This window comes from Pan troglodytes, chromosome 11 (assembly GCF_028858775.2).
Source record: "Pan troglodytes isolate AG18354 chromosome 11, NHGRI_mPanTro3-v2.0_pri, whole genome shotgun sequence".
In the NCBI taxonomy this organism is placed as follows: Eukaryota; Metazoa; Chordata; class Mammalia; order Primates; family Hominidae; genus Pan; species Pan troglodytes.
The window spans coordinates 15,093,099-15,102,615 of record NC_072409.2 but is presented as its reverse complement, the minus strand read 5'-3'; positions in this window follow the sequence as shown (position 1 = coordinate 15,102,615).

Genomic DNA, 9,517 nt, shown 5'->3' with positions numbered 1-9,517 from the left:
ACTGGATGATTTATTTAACAGGGGCTGCTGCTGGGGAGAGGGGAGGAGGATTTTGAACTATAAAAGGGAAGTGCATACCTTGTAGATAGATTCAGAGAGTCCCACAGACCTGGGTTTCAGTCCAGGTCTGCCTTCTACCAGTTGTGTGACCTTGAATAAGTGACTGGACCTCTCTGTGCCTCAGTTTTCTTTGTTGCAAAAAGGGGATAATAATAGAGTTGCTAAAAGGATTGAATGAGGTAGAATTTGGAGAGCACTTAGAATCATGCCTGGTTCATAGTAAGTGCTCAGTGTTTGATGTATGAATACATGAGAGCCTATATAGAATAGGAGCTTAATTGAGCATGTACTTTGTGACAGGCCCAGTTCTTTTTTTTTTTTTTTTTTTTTTTTTTGAGACAGAGTCGCTCTGACGCCAAGGCTGGAGTGCAGTGCTGCAATCTCGGCTCACTGCAAACTCTGCCTCCAGGGTTCACGCTATTGCCTCAGCCTTCCAAGTAGCTGGGACTACAGGCACCCGCCACCACGCCTGGCTAATTTTTTGTATTTTTAGTAGAGACCGTGTTAGCCAGGATGATCTCGATCTCCTGACCTTGTGATCCGCCCGCCTCGGGCTCCTAAAGTGCTGGGATTACAGGCGTGAGCCATGGCGCCTGGCCGGCAGGCCCTGTTCTAAGAGCTTAACATGCGTTATCTCATAGCACTCATGTAAATTGGATATTATTATTATTGCATCTATATTAGAGATGAGAAAATAGAAGCTCAAGCTGGAGCTCAGACAGCTAGTCCTGGCAAAGCAGGGATCTGAACCCAGCCAAGACTCCCTGACTCCAGGGCCCATGCAGTTAACCACATTCCCATATCACAGATCTGATGCACAGCCTAGCACAGACCTGGCTCTCATTTTAAGAAAAATGTCCCTGTCCCCGCTAAGCGTTGCCACTTTCATCATGACATTTGATTCTATTAACAAACCCGACAGGTGGTCAGGGAGCATGTGGTCTCTCTCAGCTGAGGAAGCTGAGGCTCAGAGAAGGACGTGAATCGTTCAATGTCCCACAGCCCCAGATGAAAGCCAGGCCTCCCTGAGGCCTCCTAGCAATGATCACAATGTGTCTTATAACAGCTCAACCCCAGGCGTGTCTGCTCACGCCAAGACTGCACTCCTGGAAGGCAGAGGCTGTGTCTTGGTTTTGCCCGATTCACTAAAGGTCCTTATTAAATAGCAGAGGAAGGAAGGAAGAGAGGGAGAGAGGCAGGAAGGGAAGGAGGGAGCAAGGGAGGGAGGTAAGCAGGCTGATATAGCAGGTAAACTGTCTCTTGTCATCTTTATGCTGCTCCTGCCATAGCTCCCCACACACCCCCCCACCCAGTAAAACACACACTGGAACACATGCTCACACGCTCCTGTCCAGGGTGAGGTCAGTGTGGCCCCTGAGCCAGGCTGCCTGGCACGTGGCTGTGAATCGACCCAGGCGCTTCTGAGGGGCCAGGTGTCCTTGGCCTCCCACAGGAGGTGGCACTTTGCCAGACCCTTGCAGAGGGTGGCGGGGTCTCCAGGCCTGTCCCTGGATGTGAGCACAGGGACACGGCAGCTCTGCCCTGTCCACCGGCTGCTGGCGGGCCTCCCGGGCTGTGCGGTGCGCTGGGTACACAGGTGTTTGGGCTTTTATGATTGCATAGGGGTCTGTGTGTCTGTGGATGTGGGACTGGTGTGTTTGTAGATGTGTACTGAGGATATTTTTGAATCTTGTAGGTGTGTTGTGTATCTCTGCACATATTTGCATTTGTGTGGGGGGTGTGTTCTGTGAGGGTTCTGTATCTGGGTATTTCGATTTCGAGTGTTGGGATAGGTGTGTGCATGTGGATGTGAATATGTTTGTGTGTATTTGGGTGCTCTGGGGGGCATTGTGTGGATGTACACACACATCTATCCAGACTAGTGCATGTCTGTGTTAGCCAGTCTGTGTGTGTTTGTAGAATCTTGCATGTATACAGATATTTGCGTATCTGAATTTGGAGAGCATTTCCGGCATGTGGGAGGGTGTGTGTGTGTGTGTGTGTGTGTGTGTGTGTGTGTGCGCGTGTGTGCGCGCGCGCGCGCTACGTGATGCGTGTGTGATGTCGGATGTCTGTGGGGGTGTATGTGTCATATGTGTGGTTTGTAAGGTGTGGAGTGCTGTGTGTATGGTGTGTATGTGGTCTGTGATGTGTAGGGGTTATGATTGTGTGCGTGTGCATGCTGTGATGTGTGTGGCATGTGATGAATGTGTGTGGCATGTGATGTGTGTGCTTATGCGATATATATGGTGTGTGATGTGTGGGGGTTGTGTGGTGTGTATAGGTGGTGTGTGATGTGTGGGTATTGTGTGTGATGTATGTGTTGTGATGTATGTGTACACTGTGTGATGTGTGGGGGTGTGATGTGTGCAGGTGTGTAGTGTATGCTGTGTGTTAGGTGTGTGTGTATGGTGTGTGCGGTGTGATGTGTGTGGGTTGTTTGTAGTGTGTTGAGGTGTGTGTTGGTGTGTGTATGAGGGTGTGTGGTGTGTGTGTTGTGATGTGTGCAGGTGTGTGGTGTGTGATGCACCTGTGTGGGTGTGTTATGTGTGCAGGTGTATATTGTGTGTGATGTGTGTGGGTTGCATATGTGTAGTATGTGTGTTATGTGTATGCTGGTGTGTGTGTGTGATGTGTGTGGAGGGTGTGGTGTGTGTGTGGGTTGTATGTTGTGTAGTGATGTATGTAATGTATGTTGTGTATGATGTGTGTGTTGTGTGATATGTATGGGAGTGTGTGTTGCATATTATGTATGTGTTGGTGTATGAGTGTGGTGTGTGTGGGTATGTGTATATGATGTGTGTGTTGTGTGATGTGTGTGTGTTGTGTACAGGTGTATGGTGTGTGATGTCTGCAGGTGTGTGTTGTGTGTTATGTGTATGGTGTGTGTGAAGTGTGGGGGTTGTATGTGTTGTGATGTATGTGGATGTGAAATGTGTGTGTTATGTGCAGGTGTGTGTTATGTGTGTTGTGTGTGTGGTGTGTGATGTGTGGGGGTTGTATGTAGTGTGTGTGTTGTGTGATGTGTGGGTATGTGTGTAGTGTATGTTGTATGTGTTGGTGTGTGTATAAGTGTGGGGGTTGTATGTGTGTGGTGTGATGTATGTGGGTGTGTAATGTGTGGGTGTGTGTTGTGATATGTGCAGGTGTGATGTGTGTTGTGTGATGTGTGGGGCTTGTATATGTGTAGTGTGTGTTATGTATGTGTGGTGTGTGATGCATGTGTGGGTGTGATATGTGCAGGTGTGTGTTATGTGTGTTATGTGTGTGTGGTGTGTGATGTGTGGGGTTATATGTGTGTAGTGTGTGTGTTGTGATGTATGTGGGTGGTGTATGTGATGTGCAGGGGTTGCGTGTGTGGTGTGTGGGTGTTGTGATATGTGCAGGTGTGTGTTATACATGTGTGTTTGTGTGGTGTGTGATGTCTGGGGGTTGTATATGTGTAGTGTGTGTTGTGATGTATGTGGGTGTGTGATGCGTGCGTGGGTGTGTGTGATATGTGCAGGTGTGTGTGTTGTGTGTGTGGCGTGTGATGTGTGGGGTTGTATGCATGTAGTGTGTGTGCGTTGTGATGTATGTGTGTGACGTGTGGGGGTGTGGACGGGCATGACGTGTACAGAGAGAGGTCCAAGCATGAAGATCAGGAGTCTTTGTTCCAACTTTGGCATGTGACGTGGGTCAGCCCCTGCCCCTACCAAGCCTCAGTTTCCCTGTCTGGGCAGTGAGCGCCATGTTGTTCAAGGGGGCCTGCATTTCGGGGTGCTCAGCCGCACAGAGAAGGCAGCTTCCAGGGAGCTCTGCCACGTCGCGGGCATGTCTCCTTGCAGGTTGTAAAATCCTTTTGGCAGGATTTGGGCTTGGGCTTGCTCTTTCCATCAGATTTTAATAGGAAAAGGGTTTCCTGTTTCGGTGTCTCCGTTTGTTATTCATTTCTTGTTTTCATAAAATGTTAAAAGACTGTGCCATTTAGACAAGTAGAGATGCCAGTCACTTTCCCTAAAATTGTCATCCTGTCACTCCCTGCTCTGCAGCTGGGGTGATCCTTCCCAAATGCCAAGCTGCCATGACACCGCCCTGCGGAGATTCTTCCCAGGATCCCCTCCTCTCCGGTGGCCGTGGACTCCCAGTGGCCCCCTCCTCTCCAGCTGCCTCCCTGCTCTCTGCACCGCAGCCTTGCCACTCTCTGTCCCCTTCTATCCGTGTCTCTGCCAGCCTCCCCTGCCTCCAGCCTCTGTCCAGGGATATTCCCTTGTCCTGGAATGCTGCTCTCCTGACTCCCATCTCTCCCCTCATTTCCTCTGGCTAACTCCTCTCCATCCTTCCCCCTCTGGATGCTCTGAGGAGGATCAAGTCTGACTGTGAGCTCCCCAAGGACGGGCAATCTGGTTCTCCCTAGTAATCTCAGCACCTACCATGTTGCCCAGCACACAGGAGGTGTTTAATAAACACTTGGTGAGTGAACGAATGCATTATGAATGAACGGATGATGTCCTGTCCAGCTTTAGCTCCAGTGGCCGGAAGACCCGAACCCAGGGTGAGGACTCAGATGGCATCTCCATCAGAAGCAACTGCCTCCAGCTTCAAACTGTCCTGAGCCCTGACCCTGGGCTGACTGAGCCCTGATCCTGGACTCAGACTAAGCCCTGACTTCAGCCCCAGACTGAGTCCTGACCTGAGACATTTAGCTTTGACTCCAGACACAGACCGAGTTTAACCCCTTCCATGAAATCATTGCTGGGGAGAGTTCTGGGCTGGGAGTTAGAGGTCTCAGTTTGAGCCTTAGCTCTGCCACAGTTCTCTGGGTGACCCCAGAAGGTCCTAACCCCCTGGACCTCAGCCTCACAGCAAAATAGGTGCATCTCCAGAAAGTACAGAACACGATTGAAATATGGCAGCCAGTCCGAGCGTGGGGGCCCCTTCCTGTAATCCCAACACTTTGGGAGGCCAAGGTAGGAGGATCACTTGAATCCAGGGGTTTGAGACTGACCTGGACAACATAGCAAGAACCCATCTCTACAAAAATAAAAATGAAAAAATTAGCTGGGCATGGTGGCACACACCTGTAGTCCCAACTGCCTGGGAGGCTGAGGCAGGAGGATCCCTTGAGCCTGGGAAGTTGAACCTGCAGTGAGCCAAGATCATGCCACCGCACTCCAGCTTGGGTGGCAGCAGAGACCCTGTTTCTAAAAAATAAAGTTTAAAAAATGTGGCAGCCATTCATGCTCGGGCCCCACCCACGAAGTTGCTGTTAATCCCAACCCCAGAACATTCCTGCGGGGTAAAGGTGTCCCAGGATTCTGGGGCGGGGGGTGGCTCACAGGAATCCCCCCTTACCTTGGTTTTTGTAGGAAGGCTCAGGAAGGGGTTTGGAAGGGCTGCTGTGCTCTTTCCGCTCAAGAGTCCATTCCATCCCACCTGGGGTGCTCTGTCCATGCGACCTTGGGTGAGTCACTCCCCTTCTCCCGTAGGGGCAGGGGGCGGGAACAGGGTTAGAAGGGTCCAGCCTGGCTGTACTTGTCTGCAGTTCCTAAAGTCTGCCCCCGCCTGCTCCCGCCTCAAAAAGACCCCTCTCCGCTGCCAATTTGGTGGCTGAAGGAGGAGGTGGCCCAGAGACAGTGAGGCCACTGGACTTAGGCGAGGCTCCGATAGGACCCCCAGGACCTGCATCTGAACGGTGAGCTGGGTTCAATCCCCCTCCCAGAGCGGGTGGAAGCTAAGCTGGTTGGAGAGGGGAGCCTGGGCCTATCCTGGAGCTCCCTCTAGTGTCTGAAAAGGGGCCTGCAGCCTAACCTTCATCCAGGGGAGGACTGGGGGTTGTTTGTCCTGGCCACCCTCCCCACGGTGTTTTGCCAGCCCCCAGTCTCTACCCTCACTCCTGGGGGTTCACCAAGCTGAGATCCTGGGGATACACTAGGGCTATTTCCCTTGTTTCAACCCCAGCGGACACCAAATTCTATTGTTCCTGATGCCCAAATGCCCACTCCTGCTCTCTGTGACTCCACCCAACCCCGTCCTGATTCAAGCTTCGTGGCCTCTCCCTGGGTGATTTCAACGCATGCACTCCTTCAGTGCAGCTTTCACTCTTCCCAGAGGGAACTCTGCCACATGCAAACCTGGCCACGTCGTTCCTCTTCTTTCACCTCTTCTATGGTTCCCCAGTGCCCTCAGGACACAATCCAAATCCTTAGCACCTTACAAAGACTGTGCCATCTGTCCTCTGCCGACCCACCAGCCTCACTTCTAATCATTGCTGTTTTGCATCCTGACCCCGGGTAACAATGACCTGTCTGCAGTTCTTGCAGGTACAGTGCCCTCTCTCACACCTGACCTTGGACCATCCTTGGTTTTCAGCCAGGTATGCCTTCTGCCTCTTCTCCACTTGGAAACTCCTGTTCTTACTCCATGGTGGTACCTCCCCTGGGGAATTGCCCTTTTGCAGCTGGCTTTCTCTTGGGCTTCCCACTGGGCTCTAAGCCAGCCCCTCTCTGCCTTGTCCTTGAGTCTGTTCCTCTAGACATGAGCTCCCCAGTGGTGAGGGCTGAGTGAGTCTCATCTGTGTATTCATCACCCTACCACATGCCTGCCTTAGGATGGGTACGGATGTCTACACTGGTGAGGAGAACAGGGCAGGATCAGTGCTGGGGGCCTTACAGGAAGCCCAGGGGTCTGTCGGAGCCTAGAAGAGGCCCCGACCAAGCCTGGGGATGGGGGGAGGAGCAGAGAAGTCTTCTCTGAGGAGATGATGCCAGAGTTGGAGTCTTCAAGGATCAGTGCAGTGTCAAGAGGCACTCAGTCAGGTGGGGGCAGGGCGGGCATTCCAGGGAGCAGACCCTGGCATCAAAGACTTGTCGGCAAAACCTGGCCACTGGCCCAGGGGTGTGTGTGCATGTGTGTGTGTATGTGTGTGTGAGAGAGAGAGATTTTAGTAGGGGCAGAGGGAGAGACGCTGAACGGTAGAGAGGTGGGCAGAGGAGCTGGGGGCTGAGGATATTGATTTGTGTTTGTGCCAGGGACTGACTGAGTTATGAAGCATTCTGGGCATGAGTCTCAGGAATTTAGACTTGGCCTTCGTGCAACTGGGGGTCATCAGGCAAGAGACACATTTGAGATTTGAAAAAAATCCCTCTGGCAATTGGTGTAGAACCCAGGGGCCTCCTGGGCATCGTTTTGGGCATTTGTGGGGTGCTTTCAGTTATCACGATGACTGGGGGGCACTACTGTGAGTTAGTGGATGGGGCCTGGGATGCCAAACACCCTGTGATGTTGGGAACAGTCCACATCATGAAGGGTTGGCCCATGTGCCATTTGATTTTGCATTTCCCGCCAGGCACGCGTGCAGAGGGAAAACACCTGTCTGTAATTGTCTAAGATTAGAGCATATGTCTGGCTTGCATAGAAACGGAGAGCATCTTTGCGTGGTTTTTAGCGAAGACTGATTTGCCAGAACTACGCCTTCCATGCACATTTTAGGAAGATTGCGCCTTATCTTGTTTGGAGCCTTACCCAGATTCGCCACCATTTTGAAAAACTACATACTTCATGGCAGATCTTCTCATGGGATTTGAGCGGCCAACGGGACCTTCCCCACATTGGTGTGCATCTGTGGCTGTCACCTTCAGTGGAGTTCTGTGTAGGCACACACTTCTCATTGTTTTATTGTGTCTGCTAGCTTAGCGTACTCAACAAGAGCATTTACAATTTGAAATAATGGATCACCTTAAATTACCCTTGTTATGTATTCTTTTTTTTTTTTTTTTTTTTTTTTTTTTTCGAGACGGAGTCTCACTCTGTCTCCCAGGCTGGAATGCAGTGGCACAATCTCAGCTCACTGCAACCTCTGCCTCCCGGGTTCAAGCGATTCTCCTGCCTCAGCCTCCTGAGTAGCTGGGATTGCAGGTGCCCGCCACCATGCCTGGATAAGTTTTGTATTTTTAGTAGAGACGGGGTTTTGCCATGTTGGCCAGGCTGGTCTCGAACTCCTGACCTCAGGTGATCCACCCACCTCGGCTTCCAAAGTGCTGGGATTACAGGCATGAGACACAGCGCCCAGCCCTTTATGTATTAATTTAACCAACACTCATTTAACTCTTGACATTGCCAGACACTTTTCTAAATGCTTGATGAGTAATTATTTAATCCTCAAGACAAGTTTATGCAGTAAGGTGCAGTTGCTGTCTCTTTTTTTACCAGGGAGCTAACTGAGGCACAGAGAGGTGACTTACCCAAGGCTGGAGTCGGGGAGACCCAACTCGAATCCTGCCAGGCACTGGTGCTGGGCCAACCTCACTTCTCTGTGCCTTGGTTTCCTCATCCGTAGAATGGGGCCAGTGCTGACCTTGCAGTGCTGCTGGGAAGTGGACAAGCCGGGATTTGAATCAGCATCTGTGCACCTCACCACTGGCCTATAGTGTCTGCCTCTGATGTTTCAGTTAGGGCTTTGGGTTGGTTTTCTTTTGGAAGTTACAAACATACATATGTTGAGACAAGGTTAAGTGCCACTGGTGGAGAGCCCGTGAGAGCTGGGCTGGGAGGGAGTGGAGGTCTGGTCACTGAAGCTGGGGCATGGACACGCTTGCCCAGGGAGGAATGTGGAGTGAGGAGGGCAGGGGGCTGGAGACAGACCCGGACGGGTCCCAACATTCTGGGAGGAGGAGTGAGGAATGGTTAACAAGGTAGAGAGACCAGGGTAGCAGGGGTTGGGGAGCCCACAGGGACAGAGTTCCAAGAAAGAGGGCATGGGTGACAATGGAGAAGGCCTTAGAGAAACCCAGTGAGGTCAGGGCTGATGGTGGCCCCAGACTTAGACACAGAGGGAGCAGGGGGACCTGGGCCGTGAGAGCCGAAGGGGCCTCAGCTGGAGCTGCAGTCACTCTGACCCCAATACCCAATGCAGGGAAAAGGAGGGGAAGAAACACCCCAACCTCCATCTCCTCTCTCCCTGGCATCTCTGGCCTGTGCCTCCCACTGGCCCACCTTTCCAGGAAGCAGATGGAAGGAAGCCAGCATGACACAGCCCACAGGTGCCAGCAGGGCAAGGGTGGCTCTGGGTGGGGAGTAGGGACAAACAGAACAACCAGTGAGACCCTGAGAAGGGAGATGTGAGACCCTGGGGGATGATCCAGAGCAGGAGTCACCTGGAAGGGTCTGAAGGGGTTCCTTCTGGTGGGCTCCTCAGTGGGGAGGGTCACTATCCTCCCACGACGAGGCTCGGGCAGCAGCCGCCCAGTCCTTGCAATGTTCTCAGGCAGATGCTGTGATGATCCCATTTACAGATGGGAGAACTAAGACGCAGAAAAGGAACAGACCAACAAAAGCTCACCTAAGGGCAGAGAGCAGGAACCGGATTCAAACCCAGGTCTGCCTGATGCCAAAGCTGGGACTCCCAACCACTGAACTTTGCTGTCGCATGTGCCCATCAGCTTGAGAGTTGGTGGGAATCCCGGCCCAGGACAGCGTC